This window comes from Mastomys coucha, unplaced genomic scaffold (assembly GCF_008632895.1).
Source record: "Mastomys coucha isolate ucsf_1 unplaced genomic scaffold, UCSF_Mcou_1 pScaffold22, whole genome shotgun sequence".
Lineage (NCBI taxonomy): Eukaryota > Metazoa > Chordata > Mammalia > Rodentia > Muridae > Mastomys > Mastomys coucha.
The window spans coordinates 99,994,997-100,006,067 of NW_022196905.1; the positions used below are offsets into that span (position 1 = coordinate 99,994,997).

At 42.8% G+C, this 11,071-nt stretch overlaps 1 protein-coding gene and 1 pseudogene across 2 annotated transcripts in view; one reads left to right on the forward strand and one right to left on the reverse strand.

The window, feature by feature from the left end:
- LOC116068054 overlaps window positions 1–80 on the forward strand; it is a 725-nt pseudogene extending 645 nt beyond the window's left edge.
- Window positions 1–11,071, reverse strand: part of Tgfbr3 (transforming growth factor beta receptor 3) — a 191,538-nt gene that overhangs the window by 141,436 nt on the left and 39,031 nt on the right. The window lies entirely within an intron of this gene.

An 11,071-nucleotide genomic window follows, 5' to 3' on the forward strand; every position in this document is an offset into this window, starting at 1 on the left:
GCCAAGAACAGATTGCCAAGAGACATAGGCCGTTCTCGCTGACAGCTTCTACTTCTAAGTCTGAGTCTAGTCAAAAATAAGTCTTTAAAAGTAACAAATAAATAATCTGACCTTAAAAAAAAAAAAGATCAGCATCAGCTACATAAGACGGGAGGACGAGAAAGAGGAAGGGAGAAAAGGAGGGTAAGGGAAGGAAAGGCGAGGGAGGGAGGGACTGCAAGAAAGGAAAGAAGGGGGAATGGGGGGAGGGAGAGAGGGAGGAAAGAAGGAAAGACAGGAAGGCAGGGAGGGAGGAAAGATAGGAATGGAGGGAGGGAAGGAGGGAGGGAGGGGAAGAGGGGGGAGGGAGAGAGGGAGGGAGGGACTGCAAGAAAGGAAAGAAGGGGGAATGGGGGGAGGGAGAGAGAGAGGAAAGAAGGAAAGACAGGGAGGGAGGGAGGAAAGACAGGAGTGGAGGAAGGAAGGGAGGGAGGGAGAGAGGGAGGGAGGGAGGGAGAGAGGGATGAAAGAAGGAAAGACAGGAAAGGAGGGAGGGAGGAAAGATAGGAATGAAGGGAGGAATGGAGGGAGGGAGGGAGGTTGGTTGGTTGATCCATCATTTTATTTTCTAACTTGTGAATTTAAACTTCTCAAAGCATTCTTTCCTAGTCTGTGGCTACGAGGGCACCAATATCACACTCTATAAGGAAGCACATATGGAAACACAGTGTCCCTCAGTAGCAGAGAACTTTGCAAATTTTACAAACACAGAGGTCTCATTTGATGAACCAAGCATACAGTTTACAGTCCTTTGAGTCTACATAAGGACACTAAACTTTCTAATATCCATTTACCTCTTTTCCACTACCCTGCTCTCAAAACACCCAAAATGACAATGGCAGTCCTGTCTCCTGTGGCATTACTGTGCCAGAGCTTCTTCTAAGCCCTTCACATGGGATTATATGATTATTCCTCACAACCACCCTGAAATACATAATTGAGTTAAAGAAAGTGGAAACTGAATGATTCTAACTGACTCAAAGCCATCAGGCTATTGAGTCAAACTCTGAAGCCAAGGCAGGCTGCAGGCAAGTGTGAAACTTGGCAAATAAGGTAAGCTGCCTCCAAGGTTCTAAAACCAAAGGGCATTTCTCTCAGAGAAAACAACTCAGTTAGTCCCTGGACTGTGCCAGTGATCCCTGACCCAAACATATGTCCTCATCCTATGGAATGTGTAGCTGCTGGCGTGGTAGGCAGACACAGACACCTAAGGGAAAGGAACCCACGGTTCCCTAGTTACCTGCTCAGGGTCTCGACACCTGTCACTTCATAACTTCACATGTTTTCTACAATCAAGTGGTCTTTGCAAATTACATAAGAAAATGTTTAAAGCCCTGGTAAGTGAAACTATAAGGACATAAAAATGATAGAAATTTCACTATGATTTTCTTCTACATTGTTCTGCTTTGATGGTGCTGTTTATTGTTTCATTTGCAGAGAAAGTCAAGCTGGGCTCACGTAGCCCTTGGCCAGGGCTATAGTGGGAAGCTATGAGCCAACTTGCCCTATGGAATTACTAACTGATAGCACAGCATACTCCTGTCTCTGATAAGATTAGAACCTGCTCTCTCTAGGAAAGCTTCATATAGAGAAGAAAAATTTAAAAAGAATGGTCTTTCCCTAAAAGCTGCACATAATTACAGATATGCCTCCTGAGATCTTTTACTTTCCCCTCCAAGGGGTTCCCTTCCAGTTGCAGCCTGAAGAACTGATTGGCTGTAACACACAAGAGAGGATAGTGTGTATTTTCTTGTGCTAAGTGATGAGCGGGGTTCACCCTGGAGATCTATAGTTGATCTGTAATGCCATCATTTCAGTTGTTATGTTCAGATGAACATTCAGTAATGTTCATCATTACTGATGTAGGCCAAGTTCTGGTAGCTGCATAAGACAAGCAGGTTCAAGCTGGGTGTGGTGGTGTACTCCTATAATCCAAGCACCTGAGACACAGAGGGGACCAATCTGATCTACATGGCGAGCTCCAGGCCAACCGCTCTTGCCTGTTGCAAAGGACCTCCATCAACCTGTTAATAGAAAGCAGCTTCATCTCCATCAGGAGGACACAGAGACAAAGACCAAACATACAAAGTGGAGTTAAAAAGCCAAAGCATCCCAGGATTAGAATTTGAATATAAAGGTCCCCCTTAGACTCATTTGTCAAGTATTTGGTCATTGCATAGTGGTACTATTTAGGCAGCTTCTAGAAACTTGGGGAAGGAGACTAGAAGTTAGAGTTTGTCCTTGGATGAGTCTTTGGGGATATATTGGCCTTGGCCTCTTTTGGCCTGGCTCATTGCTTTCTATCTTTCATGAAGTGAAGGACTTCTTCCTCTACAAATTACCAAGCAACCAAGAGCTGAGTGCTCTGAAGGTACAAGCCCAAATAAACCCTTCCTCCCAAATTTGTGACCATCATACTGAAAGTTCACCCCTGAATCTGGGAAAGGACAGCCATTCGGGGGAATTTTTGGAGAGAGAGATGTCTAGAGGCCAGAGCACTAACCATGCCCTCTAGCTTACAACCTTCCAGGCTCAAGACAAAAGTCCTTCTGCCATTATATTTCCAACTAGCTCAGGACAACTCAAGCTGCAAATGTGAGACTTAGTTATTCTATCACTAGAAAGCAAAAATCTTTTTTTGCTAAATTAACACAAAAAACGCTGTCACTTTTAAGATAGTGTCTAACTGTCAAGAGCTCACTAGCTCACCATCATCATTGACATGGATTTTCATTAACTATGTCCCATTGCAGCTCTGGGCAGGTTTGCTTGTGTTTGTAGGACAACACAAGAAAGAATTTTGTGAGCCAGAAGATTTTTTTAAAACTTAAGCAAAGGGTGTTAGAAAGATAATTTGTATAATTTTAGGCTGAGCTGGACAAGATAAATGTTAACATATTACTAGAATTCTATGTCTTACGAATATAACTATTTCCAGGTCTGACTTACTTGATGATAATTCTGCTAATGAGTTCCAATATCAGGGCTGAGGAGATGCATCAGTGGGTAAGATCTGTGCTATGCACTGAACCTAAGTTTGCTTTCTGGTGCCTACAAAAGGGTTTGGCATGGTGGTACACATATGCAATTCCAGTTCTTTGGGGAACAGAGAAGCAGAGTCAAGAATTTTCCCTTGAACTGACGGACCAGCCAGCCCAGCCTAACCAGAGAGCTCTGGCCCCAGTGAGAGACCCCCATCTCAAGGAAACAACAAAAATGGACAGTGTGAGAAAAGACCCTTGTGTGTGCCCACACCCATCAGAAAACCTTCTGATGTCATGAGAAAATAAGCCATATATGAGGATTGATAAAACCTCACCAGTCCTGATGGGTAGCTTAGCAGAATATAGTAAGTGGCAGGTAGGGATTTATACATAAAAGCACCATGTTATTAAATCTTCAAAACAATTCAATGAGACAGATGCTGCTACCACCTCCATTTTATTTATTGGTAAGAACACTGAATAAGGTCACAAGGCCATTTCATGGCAGAGCTATGTGTGTACCCAGACATGTGACTCTAAGTCAAATTCCCCAAAGCATTAGTTAACCTCTCTTGCTCAGGGCAAGGAGGATCTTCCCTTTAGCCTGGGTTACATAAATATTCTAAAATATAAAATAAAACTTGTGGTCTGTTGAATGGAGTTCTTTTAATACAAAAGCACCCCACATTTCTAGTCTATATGCAGTATGTATTGAACTAATAACATATTTTATTGTACCACTGCTCAGAAAGTTAGTTTAGCTTCAAGATCAGAGGTCCAAGTACTAGCTTAGACATCAAAGAATCTGGTGTGAAGACTGGAGAGATGGCTCAGCAGTTAAGGGTTAGGATTGGGGTTAAGGTTAGGGTTAGGGTTAGGATTAGGGTTAGGGTTAGGATTAGGGTTAGGGTTAGGGTTAGGGTTAGAATCTGGTGTGAAGACTGGAGAGATGGCTCAGCAGTTAAGGGCACTGGCTGCTCTTCCAAAGGACCCAGGTTCAATTCCCAGCACCCTTGTGGCTGCTCAAAACCATCTGTAATTCCAATCTCTGGGGATCTGATGCCCTCTTCTGGCCTCCTCAGGCACCATGTACGAACACAGTGTGCATCGTGCACAGATACACATCAATAAAAGCCACTCATACACATAAAAATAAATATGGAAAGAATTGCATTCAAAATCTGTGACAGTATTTTCTTATGACAGTATGACAAACATGATGTCTGCATATTTGTTTCTGTTAAATATGACTGAATATGACCGTGAATATGAACACTCATGTGGTGCTGTCCTTCAACAGTAGGGGTTTCCATTACAAAATCTACCACGGGGAATACAGAATTTTGCTTAAAAGCTCATTTAGACTGACACTTAGTAAGATACTATACTACTGCCTTCTCTCTTCCTAAGGCAATGTGGTTGAGGACGTCACCCAGTGATAGAGCCCTTGCCTAGAATGTGTGAGACCCTAACTGTGATCCCCAGCATGAGTCCACACACCCCAAAAGTTAACTCCAAGGTTTGGTATTCTTAGTCTAACATGAGGAACAGACAGAGAGTTCAAATGAAGAGAGAGCCTTGAGAGGAAGGCTACAGAGGGAGTGGAATGAGAGGGGAATGGGATTCGAGTGCCCAAACTTAGTACATCGCATGAAACTGTCAAAGAACAATACAGAACAAAATAAAGTAAAATACACTTAGTTCTAAAGTTTGAGATAATTAATTTGTTTTTTAAGTATGGATTCTGTAGCACAGTTGGTCTCATTTTTCAAAATTCTCTATTTACAAATATTAATGCCACCTAGCCTATCATCTTAGTGGTCTGCTTTTTTTAAAGGAGCAAAATAACTACCTTGGTAAGGATTATGAGCAGCTATGAATATCTATACCACCTGCTTCAGTACAAGACTCACACACAACCAGCTAACCTCTGCTTAAGTAAAAGGACCACAGCCTAGAGAACATGGTTAGGATTGACCTCAAAAAGTTACTAACAAAGTGATTTGTGGAAAAAGTGACTGTTCACATATAATAAGCTTATATACAACATTATAGCAGAAAAATTCTACGAAACTAGATACTTTTAAAATTGTGATATCTATAAACTGCTGGAGCATTCAGCAATAATTCAAAGTCCCTTGTTCATTGTAGGAAAAAAAAATCCTATCAACATTAAATTTTCTACTTTTTAAGGGAAGTTGCTAAAGAAATCAATTACAGGTCCCAAGCTCAGAACAACCCCTTGAATCCCTGTCTCATAGATCTTAGTGTAGCATAGCCTTTTTACCTCTAACCTTGAACAACATTTATATATGCTATGCATTTATATGTGTACAAACACATATACATATATACACATACACATATACATATATACACATATATATACATATATACACATATATGCACACACTTATGTATATACATACATATAAATGCATAACATACATAAATGTTCATAACAGTAGAAACTAAACTTGGGAACTATTAAGTATGCACTAAGTTGTTCAGAGCCAACCTCAGATACAGCGCATTGCAACACAAACAGCATTGTGCGTGAAAAACAACTTCTAAAGCAGCTCTTGACTGGGTGGGTAGAGTTACACTGTTCTACATCTTTGCAAATCTCTTTAATGTCCAGCTTAATGAGAAACAGCTGGGTTTCAGAACTGCTTCTGCACTCAATTTGTTATCATGCATTATTCTGCTTGAAAGACATGGAGAAATGCAGCCTCACACAGACACATGAGTCCCTAGCTTTCCTCCGTAGATTGTTTCCAGGAGCCCCTCACCCCACCCCACCTCACGCCCACTCCTACCTGGCATGCTCAAATCCCTTATGTAAGAAGGCACAGCCCGTCCACATACCCTCCAGGTACGTTACATCACCTCTAGACTACTACAATGCCTGACACAATGTGAATACAGTGCAAATAGTTTGTCTATTCAATTATTTGGGTAATAATGGTCAGGAGGACCCTCTATACATCTTTGGTATATATGCAATGTGCTTTACATACTTCCACTCTGCTTGGCTAAAGCTTTGGCTGTGAATCCCGCAGGAGCGGAGGGTTAGCAGTCTAAGCTATTGGAAGCTGCAGGTCCTAAGTCTTTCCATGTCCTTGCAACCTGTGCCCTCTTCCATATCACATCTCAGATCAACAAGCAGTCATTTCTAAGGCTTCCAAAACCCTGCCTGAGTCACATAGTGAGCTTTTCCCACTCTGCTGCATTAAAATCTATTACACTCTTCCAAAATCCTGAGTCATCTTTAAAGTAAAAACAAAAACAAACAGAAAACCCTTAACTTTATGAATAAGGAGAGAATCCTGGTATAACACAACTCGAGCTGAGTGACCAAGGTTAGCGTTACCAGGAGTAAGTCCCACCAACAAAACGCAATCCTCATCTGGAGCCTGGAGAAGGGCACTGCAGTTCCATGGTGTCTTTCTCGGTAAAGCATTGCTTCAATGTGGCTCTGAGAAATCAACAGACAAACCCATTTAACTAAAGCACTCGCCAGCACATTTCCAAAGGGTCAGAATCACTAAGGACCAAAGCCAATGACAGACAAGAGGAATCTAAGGAAATAGAAAACCAAAGGCCACTTGAAAGGCTAGGATGGAACAAAAAAAGAATATTTGGAGAAACAAATCAACAAATAAATGCAAACAAAGTCCAAATAAACAGAATACTTTTTAAATGTTAATAATACTATACCAAGATTTTTTTTTTTTTTTTTTTTTTTTTTTGAGACAGGGTTTCTCTGTGTAGCCCTGGTTGTCCTGGAACTCACTCTGGAGACCAGGCTGGCCTCGAACTCAGAAATTCACCTGCCTCTGCCTCCCAAGTGCTGGGATTAAAGGCGTGTGCCACCACTGCCCGGCTGATTTTTTTTTTATATAGCTTTGACTATGGCTGTATGTTATATTATCCTAAGGCAAAGAGAACGAAAGTATTTTGGTGTTGCTTATGTAATTTGGGGGGGGGGAGGGTGTCAAGACAGCACTTCTCTGTGTAACCCTGGCTGTCTTGAAACTCACTTTGTAGACCAGACTAGCCTCAAACTCATAGAGATCTGCCTGCCTTTGCCTCCCAAGTGCTGGGATTAAAGGTGTGTGCCACCACTGCCTGGCACTTATGTAATTTTTTTGTTAGATCTAAAATTATCTAAAAATATAAAGGCTTTAAGAATCAGGTCTGTCCTACACTCTGAAGGGTGTTTTGATTCATGTATTATGTACCAATCATTTGGAAGGCAATGCCTCGCTGAGCTTTACGGAATCACCAAATAAGTCATCCTGTTGTGCTGTATCTTTCATATCACGTGCTCTTAGCGCCTCCAATATTCCTGTCAGAAAAGTAGCTAACTACCATGACACGCTCATAGCCATGGTGACAGATGCAAGTTCTCCAAATACTGAACTTTGGTTGGATATGCTTTTATCATTGGCAACAAATAATTGCCAGCAGATTTCCTTTGAGTAAAAGACTCACCCTGTCTTAGTCAAAACTGCAAGCAACGCCTAGATGACCACTGTTTTTGTACAGTGTTCTTTCAGGAAAATGGTGGTCTGTGGAAGACAGACCAGTTCAGCTCCCAACTCCACTCTACATAAAGATGCCTACTAACACGAATCTAGAGTTTTCTGGGCTTCATGAACAATACAAATGAAAGTGGAGATTGTTCAATGCAAATATATGGTGCTACCACACTGCCCTGATTCCCCTGTGGCACCAGTACCCTCCAGCACCCTCCAGCAGCACCTCCCCCTTCTAACAGTATCAAGGTGGGCACCATCTTACATTCAAACCACAAATACCTCCTTTAATAAATGTGTGATAATAGTCTAACAGGGCTGTGGTTCGGCATGATGAGGTCTTCAAGCACCTACACTCAGAAAGCAAATCTCTACAAAATCTCTTGGTCACGAATTCCAAAAGCTTCTCTGGAGTGAGCAAAATTTCATGAAAATCTGAGGATCTGACAAATGGGTGTGGCGTTCAGTATTTGGATCCTGAGACTGCTCCTAACAATATCTTTTAGTCCAAAGTCCCAAGGAGTCTCATTTTAACTATAGTGATGACCATCAGCAGGCTTAGTCCTGGGCCTCAGCTAAACACTGTATTCCTTACAGGACACAGACTCTGTAGTTCCTATAACTTAGAGCAAAGCCATCCAGACCAGTGACCTTTCTTAGTTACCAGATCTTGAACTCATGCTCCTTCCAGCCATAGGGAGTGTTAATGGCCATCATTTCTAATGAAGAATGCTTGACAGAGGGCGGAATTATAGCCCTAAATTAGGACCCTGGACCTAAATCTAAGAAACATGTCTAAGGAATACTGTTCAACATGAACACACTGACACCTTCAAGTCTGAACTACTGAGGGCCTTGGAGCCTCACTCACTCAGTGGTAGGACACACATTTAGTATTCGTGAAGTGCTAGGGAAAGGCCTAGCACACACACATGCACACAAAAGAAAAGAAGAAGAAAAGTACCAACCAAAACAACAAATGTACAGCAGGATTTTTTTTTAAAAAACCTAGTAAAATGGAAGGGTATACCATATTCATGAACAGCAGAACAAACACAACAGGCTGTGAATGCTCCGCCATTTTTGCCGTGTGTATCTCTCTCTCAACCTGGGACCCACACACACACACACACTCATAGGTACTTAAATGTAAGTAACCATGGATATTTTCTAAGATAGCTAAGTTAAAGTCTTTAAAAATAATAAAATAAAACTCAAGTGTTAGTCACAGCTTCCTGTCACAGCTTCCCTGAGATAAGCTACCTGCTGACATCACTTTCCCAAAATAAAAAACTTAAAGAAGCTGAAACAACCAACCCTAAAAACAGGCGGAGACATAGAACTGGCAACCCACACACAACACAACACACACCCACAGCAAAGTTAGCCATTCATCAACCCAAAGATTGCTCCTAAGCTGAAGGTCCTCATGATCCTGACAGCTCTGAGAGCTTCTGTCTCATCAGACTCCATAAAGCTATGTGGGAAATGCCTTCAAAAAGGGCTAAAAGTCCAGCACCTGGGCCTGCCAGCTGGGGTGTATCCTTTTGTTTTCAGGGTGAGCTGAGGAGCATCCCTTCACCAGCACCCATGGAGGCGCTCATGAAACTCTCCTGTGGATTCTCAGCTGCATAATAAACAGAAGTAACACATCTTGCACCTTTCTCAAGTTCAGGAAGCTTTGACAGTATCATGGAATGGCTCAGCATGGATCTCTGAAATTTCTCATTAGAATTCTTTTCTTTTGAATCATTGTTAACAAGGTGCGATTTGATCTGGAGTTTGTAGCTACTTACTGACTTAGGTGCCCAAGCCTAGAAGAGCTGGTTGGGGGTGGGGGTTGGGGGTGGGAGTTTGGGGTAGGAGACAGACATTACAGCCTGTCAGTAGGAGTTAGGGCCAGGCCTGGGTCTTAGAATATTTCTGAACCTGTTTTGAAACAGGGCTACAGCAGCTTTCTCATTTGCATGCACTTGCTTGGCTCTTAGATAATCACCAAATTCTTACTGCTTTCTTCTATAGCACTGACCTGGGAATCCACAGAAGTTGCAATCACTGGCAAAGGCTCAGATCCTGCTCATATTTAAGGGGCAGACACAAGGACAACTGGTGGAGCTGAGTCTAGGGACTATGATTCTGTAAGATACACCAAGAGAAAAAAAGCACCAGCCTGTTTTCCCCTTTCCCTTGTATAGTCTCCACTGAGCTTCCACTGAGATACGGAATTTCAAATTTAGGGGTTTTTAATTTTTTCAAAGTTTTAAACATCATTTTCCTTTACACTGGGCATTTAATTTTTTTAATTTTTGCTGACTCCCTTAGATGGGGAGGAAGGTGCTAACTGACATGGTGTTTGTTCTCTTGGGGCAGGTATTTTTGGTAAGACAGCAGAGTAAGGACAGAGCCTTAGGCACACTCAGTAAGTGTTCTAAACCCCTAAAAGCCTAACCCCAATGCCTTTGGACATTTAACACTGAACCTGAACTGCTTCAAGATCAAACTGCAGCTCCCTACTCACTCTGAGAGGCCCTCCGGAAGTGTTTATTTAGTTAATGAATGTTAAGTGACTTCACTAAACAGAAAGCACACACAACTCCCTAAGACTGTCCTTGGGGCAGTCTGCTTCTGCCAGGGGCCACAGAAGCTCTTTCACCCTGGAGCCTGAACAGCAAACTGGCAATTCAGGGAAGAATAAGGCCAAGTGTACTTCTCCACAAAGAATAGCTACGCCCCTCTTGGCCCAACTCCAAGAGGCAATTGCGCCTGAAGGTCTGGGCTAATCTCTGCTGGCCTCTCTGCCAACCCTCTCTGCAGGCTTTGGGTTTTCCAGCATATGCTTTGCAAATAATCTAACAATTAATTAGTGCTTTTGAATCTGTTCCCTATCATTAACAAACCACTGCCAGACAGCCTTTGATAGCGTCCTCTAGAGCTAATTAAGCCTGGCAAACACAGGAGGCAGGATTGTATGGAGCCCACCAGAGCCACACTGAGACCCAACAGGTAACAAACAGCAGAGCTGTTCCTGCCAACCACGAACGTAGTAGGTGCTGGGGTCAGGCTGATGTGTTTATAAAAAGATAAATAAGTGTAAGATATGTTCTCGGGGGATGTGGAGAGATATGGGGGCATCCTTTCCCCCTGAGGGGGGCAGCCACAGGAGAGAGAGTATAGAATAGAGTCTATTCGGGGCATGGGGAGGGGAGTTAAGAGGGTAGTAGAGGCAGAGAAAGGCAGAGAAAGGGAGAGAGTAGAGAAGTAGAGGTCAGCCATGACCGCCACGTGGAGAGAGGGGATAAGGAAATGGGAAGAGTGGGGACAAGAGGGCAGAGAGGAGGGGGCAAGCAGTCCCTTTTATAGTGGGTTAAGCTGACCTGGCTGCTGCCAGGTAACTGTGGGGAGGAGCTTAGACAGAATGCTAACACAGATGGCTCACAACCCTCTGTAAGTCCAGCTCCAGAAAATCAGGTGCACCCAGACAGGCACATATGTACACATACACACACA